The following is a 13,328-nucleotide window of genomic DNA, read 5'->3' as shown; positions in this document are numbered from 1 at the left end:
AATGGTTTCTCATAGGAAACCAGTGATCGATGATTCTGCCGCTTGACTGCTCATGCCTGGATCTCAGGCACTGAACAGTCATTCGGCGATCGGACACCAGAAGGCAAGGTAAGAGACCCTCCTGCTGTGTCTCAGCTGTTTGGGATGCCGTGATTTTTCCGCAGCGTTCCCGAACAGTTAGCCGGCAACGTTTTAGTTTCACTTTAGACGCGGCAATCAACTTTGAACGTCTAAAGGGCTAATAGTGCCGCGTGCTATTTGCCACGGGTCCCGGCCTGGTCGTGGCCCCGCGTTATAGAACGGGAGCGGACTCAGGGCGTACAGGTACGCCCTGGGTCCTTAAGAGATTAACCCCTTCACGACGAGCGATGTACATGTACGGCTCCGCGAAGTGTCACTTGGCGCGCGGCGACGTACATGTACGTCGCGGGGTTCCGGGAGCGCCGCGTCACCGGTAGCGGTGATCGGGCCGGGATGACTGCTGTTATCTAACAGCAGGCATCCCGACACATCGCCTAGGGGGGTCCTGAGACCCACCCATGACCGTGATGGGCGCAAATCGCAGGTCAATTCAGATTCGATTCCGTATCATACGGGTCACTGGTGACCCGGAAAATAAGAGGGATCGGGGGTGTCCGAGACACCCTCGATCCCCCTGAAGGGATAGGAGTTTGGTGGCTGGGGTGCCCCCCTCTCCTATCCCTGCTATTGGTCAGCCGAGCGACCGACTGATAGCAGACCGGGGGAGGGGGGGTTAAAGTTCGGTTCCCCCGCTTTGCCCACCTATCGGTGTCCGGGCAAAACGGGGGAACTGTCCAGGGAAGGTCGGCACCGAAGGTCCCTTACCTGGATCCCGGATCCCCCAGCGCGATCCTCCCCCACGTGCGACGGCAGCAATACTTCCGGGTCCTGCTAGGTGAGTTGTTGCCTAGCAATATCCGGAGGGCCACAGTTTACAGTGGTCTCTAAACCGTGGCCCTCCAGATGTTGCAAAACTACATCTCCCAGAATGCCCAGACAGCTGTTTGCTGTGTGGGCATGCTGGGACTTGTAGTTTTGCAATATTTAGAGGGGTTCAGGTTGTAGATCACTAAGTGGTCTCAAACTGTAGCCCTCCATATGTTGCAAAACTACAACTCTCAGCATGCCCAGACAGCAGTTTGCTGTCTGGGCATGCTGCGAGTTGTAGTTTTGCAACATCTGAAGGGCCACAGTTGAGACCACTGGACAGTGATTTACAACCTGAACCCCTCTAAATCTTGCAAAACTACAACTCCCAGCATTCAGGAACAGCATAAGACTGTCTTGGCATGCTGGGAGTTGTACTTGCGTGCCTCCAGCCATTGCATAACTACATCTCCCAGCATGCCCTTCCGCAATCAGTACATGCTGGGAGTTGTAGTTTTGCAACAGCTGGAGGCACAATGGTTGGAAAATACTGAGTTAGGTCATAGAACCTAACTCAAGGTTTTCCAACCAGTGTGCCTCCAGCTGTTGCAAAACTACAACTCCCAGCATGCATGGTCTGTCAGTGCATTCTGGGAGTTGTAGTTTTGACCCCCCTCCCATGTGAATGTACAGGCTACATTCACACTGGCGGCAGATTACAGTGAGTTCCCCGCTTCAAATTTGAGCTGCGGCAAATTTTCCGCCACAGCTCAAACTCCTGGCGGGAGACTGAGTGTAATCTGCCTCCAGTGTGAATGTAACCTAAAAACACTACACTACACTAACATAAAATAAAGAGTAAAACACTACACTACACTAACATAAAATAAAGAGTAAACACTACATATACACACGTACACTGCCCTCCCTACCACCCCCCTTCCCCAATAAAAATGAAAAACGTATTGTACGGCAGTGTTTCTAAGATGGAGCCTCCAGCTGTTGCAAAACAAAAACTCCCAGCATTTCTGGACAGCAATTGACTGTCCAAGCATGCTGGGAGTTTTACAACAGCTGGAGGCACCCTGTTTGGGAATCACTGGCATAGAATACCCCTATGTCCACCCCTATGCAAGTCCCTAATTCAGGCCTCAAATGCGCATGGCGCTCTCACTTTGGAGCCCTGTCGTATTACAAGGCTACAGAAAAGGGTCACATATGGGGTATCGCCATACTCGGGAGAAATTGCCTAACAAATTTTGGGGGGCTTTTTCTCCTTTTACCCCTTATGAAAAGGAACAGTTGGGGTCTACACCAGCATGTTAGTGTAAAAAAATAAACATTTTTAAACTAACATGCTGGTGTTGCCCTATACTTTTCATATCACAAGAGGTAAAAGGGAAAAACGCCCCCCAAAATTTGTAACGCAAATTTCTCCCGAGTACGGAGATACTCCATATGTGGGTGCAAAGTGCTCTGGGGACACACACCAAGGCCCAGAAGGGAGACTGCACCATGTACATTTGAGGTAATTTGCACAGGGGTGGCTGATTGTTACAGCGGTTCTAACAAACGCAAAAAAAAAACACACCCACATGTGACCCCATTTTGCAAACTACACCCCTCACGGAATATAATAAGGGGTGCAGTGAGAATTTACACCCCACAGGTGTCTGACGGATCTTTGGAACAGTGGTCCATGAAAATGAAAAATTTTTCACAGCCCACTGTTCCAAAGATCTGTCAGACACCAGTGGGGGGTAAATGCTCACTGTACCCCTCATTACATTTTGTGAGGGGTCTAGTTTAAAAAATGGTATGCCATGTGTTTTTTTTTTTTTTTTTTTTTTTTTTGCTGTCCCGCACCATAGGGGCTTTCTAAATGCGACATGCCCCCCAAGAAAAATTTGCTCTCAAAAAGCCAAATATGACGCCTTCTCTTCTGAGCATTGTAGTTCGCCCGCAGTGCACTTCAGGTCCACTTATGGGGTACCTCCATACTCAGAAGAGATGGGGTTACAAATTTTGGGTGGTCTTTTCTGCTATTAACCCTTTCAAAAATGTGAAATTTGGGGGGAAACCCACATTTTAGTGAGAGAAAAAAAATTTTTTTTTACATATGCAAAAGTCGTGAAACACCTGTGGGGTATTAAGGCTCACTTTATCCATTGTTACGTTCCTCAAGGGGTCTAGTTTCCAAAATCGTATGCCATGTGTTTTTTTTTTTGCTGTCCTGGCACCATAGGGGCTTCCTAAATGCAACAAAATTTGCTCTCAAAAAGCCAAATATGACTCCATCTCTTCTGAGCATTGTAGTTCGTCCGCAGTGCACTTCAGTTCCACTTATGGGGTACCTCCATACTCAGAAGAGATGGGGTACAAATTTTGGGGGGTCTTTTCTGCTATTAACCCTTTAAAAAATGTGAAATTTGGGGGAAAACCAACATTTTTGTGAATTTTTTTTTTTTTTTTTACATATGCAAAAGTCATGAAACACCTGTGGGGTATTAAGGCTCACTTTATTCCTTGTATTATTATCCCCAAGGGGTCTAGTTTCCAAAATGGTATGCCATGTGTTTTTTTTTTTGCTGTTCTGGCACCATCGGGGCTTCCTAAATGCGACATGCCCCCCGAAAACCATTTCAGAAAAACGTACTCTCTAAAATCCCCTTGTCGCCCCTTCGCTTCTGAGCCCTCTACTGCGCCCGCCGAACACTTTACTCTACTCGAGAGAAATTGGGTTACACATAAAAGTATACATTTTCTCCTCTTACCCCTTGTAAAAAAAATTGGGTCTACAAGAACATGCGAGTGTAAAAAATGAAGATTTAGAATTTTCTCCTTCACATTGCTGCTTTTCCTGTGAAACACATAAAGGGTTAAAACATTTACTGAATGTCATTTTGAATACTTTTGGGGGTGCAGTGTTTATAATGGGGTCATTTATGGGGTATTTCTAATATGAAGACCCTTCAAATGCACTTCAAACCTGAACTGGTCCCTGAAAAATTGTGAGTTTGAAAATTTTGTGAAAAATTGGAAAATTGCTGCTGAACTTTGAAGCCCTCTGGTGTCTTCCAAAAGTAAAAACTCGTCAATTTTATGATGCAATCATAAAGTAGACATATTGTATATGTGAATTTAAAAAAAAATTATTTGGAATATCCATTTTCCTTACAAGCAGAGAGCTTCAAAGTTAAATTTTTTCATCAAATTTGGGGATTTTTCACCAAGAAAGGATGCAAGTTACCACAAAAATGTATCACTGTGTTAAAGTAGATTATGTCATGAAAAAACAGTCTCAGAATCAGAATGATAAGTAAAAGCATTCCAGAGTTATTAATGTTTAAAGTGACAGTGGTCAGATTTGCAAAAAAGGGCTTCGTCCTAGAGGTGAAAATGGGCTCCGTCCTTAAGGGGTTAAAGGGGTACTCCGGTGGAAAACTTTTTTTTTTTAAATCAACTGGGGCCAGAAAGTTAAACAGATTTGTAAATGACTTCTGTTAAAAAATCTTAATCTTTCCAGTAATTATTAGCTGCTGAATACTACAGAGGAAATTATTTTATTTTTGGAACACAGAGCTCTCTGCTGACATCACGAGCACCACAGGGCTCTCTGCTGACATCTCTGTCCATTTTAGGAACTGTCCAGAGTAGGAGAAAATCCCCATAGCAAACATATGCTGCTCTGGACAGTTCCTAAAATGGACAGAGATGTCAGCAGAGAGCACTGTGCTCGTGATGTCAGCAGAGAGCGCTGTGTTCCAAAAAGAAAACCATTTCCTCTGTAGTATTCAGCAGCTAATAAGTACTGAAAGGATTAAGATTTATTTTAATGGAAGTAGTTTACAAATCTGTTTAACTTTCTAGCACCAGTGGATTAAAAAAAAAAAGTTTTCCACCGGAGTACCCCTTTAAACAGTGTTATACAGGCTGTGCACACACTACTTTTCTATGTCTATTTCTTCAGTGTTGTCACATGAAAAGATAAAATATAATATTTACAAAAATGTGAGGGGAAGACACACTTATGTGAGATATTGTAAGTCTTCCACCAAGTAGGAATAACAGAAGGTAGTGCCTATGAAGTAGGCTTCATTCAGGTGTTCAATATAGTATCTAAACCCTTTGCTCCTAATTGCTTCCAAGCCAGTTGAGTTATCCTGTAGTCTGAATCTACAGCCCTTATTGTCTAATAAGTGTATCCCTATTGCAATACCAACAGGCATAACTGCTAGATGTATGCAACCATAGTGTGCATAGTCTCTGTATGGTCAATATCATTGATTAGAATCAAGATTAGTATCTTATTCACATGTGCTTACATTCTGGAAAAGAAAAAAATGACTTTGCCAACATGAGATCTATCAAATGAAAAGTAAAAAAGAAATGAAAGATATGCTATATTTGTAATATTGCCATTTTTATTTACCGTATATACCATGCATGAATATATTAGAAATACATGAGTACACTAAAACCTAAATGCCTGAGAATATTTTAAAAGGGTAGTCTGGGATTTTTTTTTATTTGACTATGCTACAGAGTACAGAGGATGTAAAGTTAGTGTAGTTCATTTTATATATATATATATAGAGAGAGAGAGAGAGAGAGAGAGAGAGAGAGAGAGAGAGAAAGAGAGAGAGAGAGAGAGTTTTCAGCAGCATATCAACAGTTTTCTAAGGTTTTCTAAGGTTTTCTAAGGTTGCAGTGTTGCCTGAGACATTGCATAACTAGTCAAGTGTTCAGAGGGAGCCTGTCTTTGATTCAATGGGCGGGGTGACCGCTGGGTGAGAGATCATTCTGCAAGAATTTACAACAGCTGGAGACACCCTGATTAGAAAACCCTGGTCTATTGCATTGAAGGCAGCACGGGTGTGCTTCAGTGGGTGGTGTGGCTGATGTGGGGGAGGAAGAAAAGTCACCTCACACTTGCAAAGAAGGTATCATGGGACTTGTAGTTCTAGAGAATGAACTCCAACAGGAAATAGCCAGTTCACAAAAAGATAGCCACAACATTATGGTAATCTCACAACATAGCCATTTAACCCCAAAACAAGCGCAGATCCTTCCTAAGCATGTCCACTACTGTCTGGAAGGTGTGCACTAAAATCACCTTATGGTGGAGAACCCCCTTAAGAGCTTGTACCACATTCATGTCACAATCAATTTTAGAATTCTCAAATACACATTATATTAAAAAAAAGAATAAACATGCACTCCTTAATTATTTAAACTTGGAAATTTTTTTGTAACTCATTTTATTTTTGTTTCATTTTAATGCAATAATTTTAAAACTACATATTCTACCAAGTTAGTGAAACTCAAGTTCATTCTTAAGGCACATGAAGGGTTGTGCACATCCCTATTTCTATTAGATAAGGGCTACTACACCCAAAGGCCTCTCTTATTATGTTTAATTTTCCAATTCATAATTCCAAGTCCAGTAATCCAGAGATGTCTATTTAACCATGTCCTCGGGTCCTGGAGGGAGAGGGTACAGCTGGACATGAAGCGCTTTGTAGCTCAGGCTGATTATGTGACCTGTCCGGAATACACTCGTGGGACATCTGCTGTTCTGCAAATTAGAGTGCTCCTGGTCTGAAGGTCAATAGCCATTCTTCAGTAATCACCTCAACCATCCGAGCCCATAGCCCTGGAGATATCACTTAATAAGAAAAATATTTCTTCTCATAGAAAAGAATTTCACAAAAGTCTCAAAACCAAGTAAAAAAAAAAATATGTCAACTGTCCGGTGTGATGTAATTTTTTAGCAGAAAATCAGACAGCTGACATCAACACAAGGACTAGCAATATGCAATATTTTTTATATAATGTTCAAGAAGTAAAATTGTGACTAATAAAAAAAGTAGAGTCCACATACTTTAAAGTGGTACTCCAGCGCAAAACATCTTATCCCCTATCAAAAGTATGGCGGATAAGATGTTAGATCGCGAGGATCCCACCACTGAGGACCTCCGCGATCGCCGGCGAGGCACCCCGATCATCCGTGCATGGAGCGAACACTGCTCCGTGCCGGATGACCGGTGACTACAGCCGCCGCGCCCCCTCCATTCAGGACTATGGGAGGAGGCGTGATGGCTATGTACTAGCCGTCACGCCCCCTCCCATAGACATGAATAGAGGGGGCGTGGCGTGACATCACGAACACTGGCACTCCACGATCCTTTATTCCGGGCACCGCTACTGCTGGCCCGTAGATCGCAGGGGTTCCAAGCAGCGGGACCCCCGCAATCTAACATCTTATCCCTTATCCTTTTGATAGGTAAGATGTTTTGCACCGGAGTACCCCTATAAAGGGGTACTCCAGTGAAAAACTTTTTCTTTTTTAAATCAACTGGTGCCAGAAAGTTAAACAGAATTGTAAATTACTTCTATTAAAAAAATCTCAGTCCTTCCTGTACTTATCAGCTGCTGAATACTACAGCGGAAATTATTTTCTTTTTGAAACACAGAGCTGTCTGCTGACATCACGAGCACAGTGCTCTCTGCTGACATCTCTGTCCATTTTATGAACTGTCCAGAACAGCATATGTTTGCTATGGGGATTTCCTTTTATCCTGGACAGTTCCTAAAATGGATAGAGATGTCAGCAGAGAGCACTGTGCTCGTGATGTCAGCAGAGAGCTCTGTGTTTCAAACAGAAAATAATTTGCACTGTAGTATTCAGCAGCTAATACGTACAGGAAGGACTAAGATTTTTTAATAGAAGTAATTTACAAATCTGTTTAACTTTCTGGCACCAGTTGATTTAAAAAAATAAATAAAAAAAAGTTTTTCACCAGAGTACCCCTTTAACAAATCCAAAGGCTACCTACTTGTTCTGCATTACCTTTAAAGCAGTTAGACATTTCATTGTATCATGTCTACCATATTGAATACTATAAGTCAGTCTTCTAAGCAAGTAAATGTTTTAAGTTCTTTTTGTAAATATAAACACATTTCCACTGTAATAAGATGAAGCATGTCAGATAAAACAAGTTAGATAAGATTATACATTGTGATGAAAAATTAAGCTCTTAGATTTGGTCCAGGAAATACAGCATAACTACAGTTACTTTGTGCTTTTTTATAGGGTACTACACTGCCCAGCATCCAGAACATTTTGTGGAGTAACCCTTTGAGGCTGGAATTCCACTTGTTTGTTTTTTTTTTTGCTTTTTTTGAAAAATGCCAAGAAAAACGCCAACTCTGCTGAATGGCGTTTTTTCGGCCAAAAAACGATGCGGCCAGATGTTAGCTGTGGATCAATGAGAAATCGCAAAATTCTTTTTCTACTTGCCGTTTTTCAGTTTGGTGTTCTTTTAACCCTTTTGGTGTTTTTCCACTCTTTTTTGGCGTTTTTCAGCTCCTTGGCGATTTTGCAATATTGCCTATGGCGCTTTTTCCCTGAAATCATGGCGTTTTTCTCCCATAGAAGTCTATGGGAGTAAAAAAACGGCAAGAAAAATACAATGTGGGTTTTAACTTTGGCGTTTTTTTTAGGCGGATTTTGTTCTTTTTTGAACTTTAGCAATCCAAAAAAGTGATGGAGATACCTTTTTGTAAATTCATAGGGTACCATTAAAAAAATATTAATACAGTAGTGATGTAAAAAATTGTATTTAACAAAATGTATCTTTTAATAACAACATTTTTATCAATTTTCACAGGGATCAAATTATGTGTGCGGGCAGGGCACTAAAAATATAGCCGACAATAATAAAAATGTAGTGTGTGTGTGTGTGTGTGTGTGTGTGTGTGTGTTTTTCACTTTTTTCTTAATTTTGTAATTTTTTAGGTAGTACTACTACTCCCAGCATGGAACACACTGTTCCATAATGGTAGTAGTAGTACCTGTACAAATTGACAGACCGCCTGCACTGTCGTATATATATATACACCTATTCATATTTTCCGAAGAGAGCTGTGATTGGCCAGATGGTTCCAGTCAATCACAACTCTCTGTGGGAAATATGAATAGGTGTACATTTATACGTCAGTGGAGAAGACCATAGAAGAGCGGCCGGCCGCATCTAAACATTATACAGGAGGATCACAGTGGGTGTCAGGAGTGACATCCGCTGTGATTTTTCCTTAACTGCAAGTACTACAGCTCCCAACATCGAGCAGAGTGTGCTCCATGTTGGGAGCAGTAGTACCTGCAGTTAAGGGCAGATCACAGCGGGTATCACTCCTGACACCCGCTGCGATCGTCCAGTCTATTGCAGAGATGCGTAGCGGCTTTCTCCTGCGCTCCGCATCTCTGCACTATACTCCGGGCCGGCCAGTGATATGAATAGAAGATCACCCATTCATATTTCCCACTGAGAACCGTGATTGGCTGCAACCATCCGGGCAATCCGGCCAGAAAATGCGAATGAGTGATTTTCCATTCACATCACTGGCCTGCCCGGAGTATAGTGCAGAGATGCCGCTCCGCATCCCTGCTATATTATAAACAATCGCATCGGGTGTCAGGATTGACACCCAGGGCGATATATGTCTAATAGCACAGGTACTACTACTCCCATCATGGAACAGTCTGTTCCATGATGGGAGTAGTAGTAATAAAAAAAAAAATTTTAAATAGAGAAAAAAAAGTGAAACACACATACACACTTTATAAAAAAATTAATGAAAAGTTAATTATATAAAATAAAAATTTCCTCAAATTAATTATTTTTGATCCCTACAGCATCCTTTTATTTATTTATTTTTATTTATTTAATTTTTTTATGAAAAACACGCCTAAGGGGCAAAAAATGTTCTGTGAAAAAAACGCTGGAAAAAAAAAACAAGGGGAATCCTAGCCTAAGCCAAGAGCCATGAGGTATCCACTCTCAGCACTGCTGTTCACTCTAGTGATGGAGCTCCTGCCAGAAATGATTAATAAAAATCTTGCTTTAACCCCTTAAGGACGCAGGACGTAAATGTGCGTCCTGGTGCGGTGGTACTTAACGCACCAGGAAGTACATTTACGTCCTGTGCATAACCGCGGGCATCGGAGCGATGCCCGTGTCATGCGCGGCTGATCCCGGCTGCTGATCGCAGCCAGGGACCCGCCGCCAATGGCCGACGCCCGCGATCTCGCGGACGTCCGCCATTGACCCCTCAGGTGCCGGGATCAATACAGATCCTGGCATCTGCAGCAGTGCGTGATTTCAATGAATGATCGGATCGCTCGCAGCGCTGCTGCAGGGATCCGATCATTCAGAACGCCGCACAGAGGTCCCTTCACCTGCCTCCGTCCGGCTCCCGGCGTCTCCTGCTCTGGTCTGAGATCGAGCAGACCAGAGCAGAAGATCGCAGATAACACTGATCTGTTCTATGTCCTATACATAGAACAGATCAGTATTAGCAATCATGGTATTGCTATGAATGTAAAAAAATGTAAAAGTTAAAGTTAAAAAAAAGTGAAAAATCCCCTCCCCCAATAAAAAAGTAAAACGTCCGTTTTTTCCTATTTTACCCCCAAAAAGCGTAAAAAATAAATTTTTTAGACATATTTGGTATCTACGCGTGCGTAAATGTCCCAACTATTAAAATAAAATGTTAATGATCCCGTACGGTGAACGGCGTGAACAAAAAAAAAAAAGTCCAAAATTGCTACTTTTTTTATACATTTTATAAAAAAAAATTATAAAAAATGTATTAAAAGTTTTTTTATATGCAAATGTGGTATCAAAAAAAAAGAATAGATCATGGCGCAAAAAATGAGCCCCCATACCGCCGCTTATGCGGAAAAATAAAAAAGTAAGAGGTCATCAAAATAAAGGGATTATAAACGTACTAATTTGGTTAAAAAGTTTGTGATTTTTTTAAAGTGCAACAATAATAGAAAAGTATGTAATAATGGGTATCATTTTAATCGTATTGACCCTCAGAATAAAGAACACATGTCATTTTTACCATAAATTGTACGGCGTGAAAACGAAACCTTCCAAAATTAGCAAAATTGCGTTTTTCGTTTTAATTTCCTCACAAAAATAGTGTTTTTTGGTTGCGCCATACATTTTATGATATAATGAGTTATGTAATTACAAAGGACAACTGGTCGCGCAAAAAACAAGCCCTCATACTAGTCTGTGGATGAAAATATAAAAGAGTTATGATTTTTAGAAGGCAAGGAGGAAAATATGAAAACGTAAAAATTTAATTGTCTGAGTCCTTAAGGCCAAAATGGGCTGTCATTTTGCAGGGATTTCAGAAAAAATGTCCTTATGTGCAGAGGACATGTAAGCATATTTAGCAAACTTGGGCCCATCTCTGGCAGAGATGGAGTGATATAAGATCAGCCGGTGCTGCCATGAGTGGACTTAGAAGAACCAGTAACAATAGTCATGTGTCAGTTTACCGACACAGACGGTATTTTGGCCATGCTGACGGTATTTTTAGATAAAAAATACTAGCAATGCAATGGCCAGTATTTATCCAACCAATCTTCTAACTCCCGGAATGTTGCACCATATACTATACCAGTGTTTCCCAACCGGAGTGCCTCCAACTATTGCAAAACTACAACTCCCAGCATGCCAGACAGCCAACGGCTGTCCGGGCATACTGGGAGTTGTAGTTTTGCAACAGCTTGAGGCATCCCTGGTTGGAAAACACTGACCTATACTATACTACAAGGTAGTATAGTATATACAGGGTAGGCCATTTATATGGATATACCTTAATAAAATGGGAATGGTTGGTGATATTAACTTCCTGTTTGTGGCACATTAGTATATGTGAAGGGGGAAACTTTTCAAGATGGGTGGTGACCATGGCGGCCATTTTGAAGTCGGCCATTTTAAATCCAACTTTTGTTTAGGAAGAGGGTCATGTGACACATCAAACTTATTGAGAATTTCACAAGAAAAACAATGATGTGCTTGGTTTTAACGTAACTTTATTCTTTCATGAGTTATTTACAAGTTTCTGACCACTTATAAAATTATAAAATGTGTTCAATGTGCTGCCCATTGTGTTGGATTGTCAATGCAACCCTCTTCTCCCTCTCTTCACACACGGATAGCAACACCGCAGTTGAAATGCTAGCACAGGCTTCAAGTATCCGTAGTTTCAGGTGCTGCACATCTCGTATCTTCACAGCACAGACAATTACCTTCAGATGACCCCAAAGATAAAAGTCTAAGGGGGTCAGATCAGGAGACATTCAACTGGCCCACGACGAGCAATCCACTTTCCAGGAAACTGTTCATCTAGGAATGCTCGAACCTGACACCCATAATGTGGTGGTCCACCATCTTGCTGGAAAAACTAATGGCACGTGCCAGCTTCAGTGCATAAAGAGGGAAACACATCATCATGCAGTAATTTCGCATATCCAATGGCCTTGAGGTTTCCATTGATGAAGAACGTCCCCACTATCTTTGTACCCCATATACCACACCATACCATCAATTTTTGTGTTCCAACAGTCTTGGAGGGATCTATCCAATGTGGGTTAGTGTCAGACCAATAGCGGTGGTTTTGTTTGTTAACTTCACCATTCACATAAAAGTTTGCCTCATCACTGAACAAAATCTTCTGCGTAAACTGAGGGTCCTGTTCCAATTTTTGTTTTGCCCATTCTGCAGCACCTGAAACTATGAATACTGGAAGCCTGTGCTAGCATTTCTCCTAGCACAGGCTGAATGAATAGAAAGGTGGCAACCCTACACACAACAGATTTTTCAAGACAATGGCCCTCATTTACTAACAGCATTCTGACTCTTTTTGCTGAGTTGTGCACCTAAATTCGGTGCAAATTCTGAATGTGTGACAGAAAAAAAACGACAGAATCAGAAACACTCAGAGTGAAAAAGAAAAACTACAAAATGGGCGTGGTTTTTGGGAAAAGAGGCGTGTTGCCTACATTTCATCCAAAATTACTTGTCTTTTCTAAAAACCACTCTCAAAATCACGTGAATTTTCTGGGAAGAAAACCCTACACTTTACAGCATGTATAAAGTTTCCAAAAGCGGAGTAAATTAGTAAATACCATGGGGAAAAAAGTTTGGAACAGCAAAAAAACACAGCAAAACCTACACTCCACTCTTCAAATCAGGGCCAATAAGTTTATTAGCATGTTAATCAAAATACAGAATTGCCTTGTAAAATCCACAACTGCATATTTCACAACTTCAAATCCACAGTCGATCCGGTGTGTGTAAATGCACCATGTAGTTATGTTCACGTGTGCATATTTTGCTGCTAATAAGTCAATGACAAAATCCGGACATGTGATGCTATTATACATTTGATTAGCTGCAGTTACAGTTCTGAACACTTCAGAACTGAAATCTCTAAACTTTGTGATTTAATGTCTACATATGGCTTTGTATGGTAATATCGTGTCCTGTCCTGTTGGCTGTCTGGGCATGCTGAGAGTTGTAGTTTTGCTAAATCTGGAGGTCCGCAGGTTGAAGACCACTGCCCTAGGTCATTAT

This window comes from Hyla sarda, chromosome 4 (assembly GCF_029499605.1).
Source record: "Hyla sarda isolate aHylSar1 chromosome 4, aHylSar1.hap1, whole genome shotgun sequence".
Lineage (NCBI taxonomy): Eukaryota > Metazoa > Chordata > Amphibia > Anura > Hylidae > Hyla > Hyla sarda.
The sequence above is the reverse complement of the archived record's forward strand: the minus strand, read 5'-3'. Positions refer to the sequence as shown.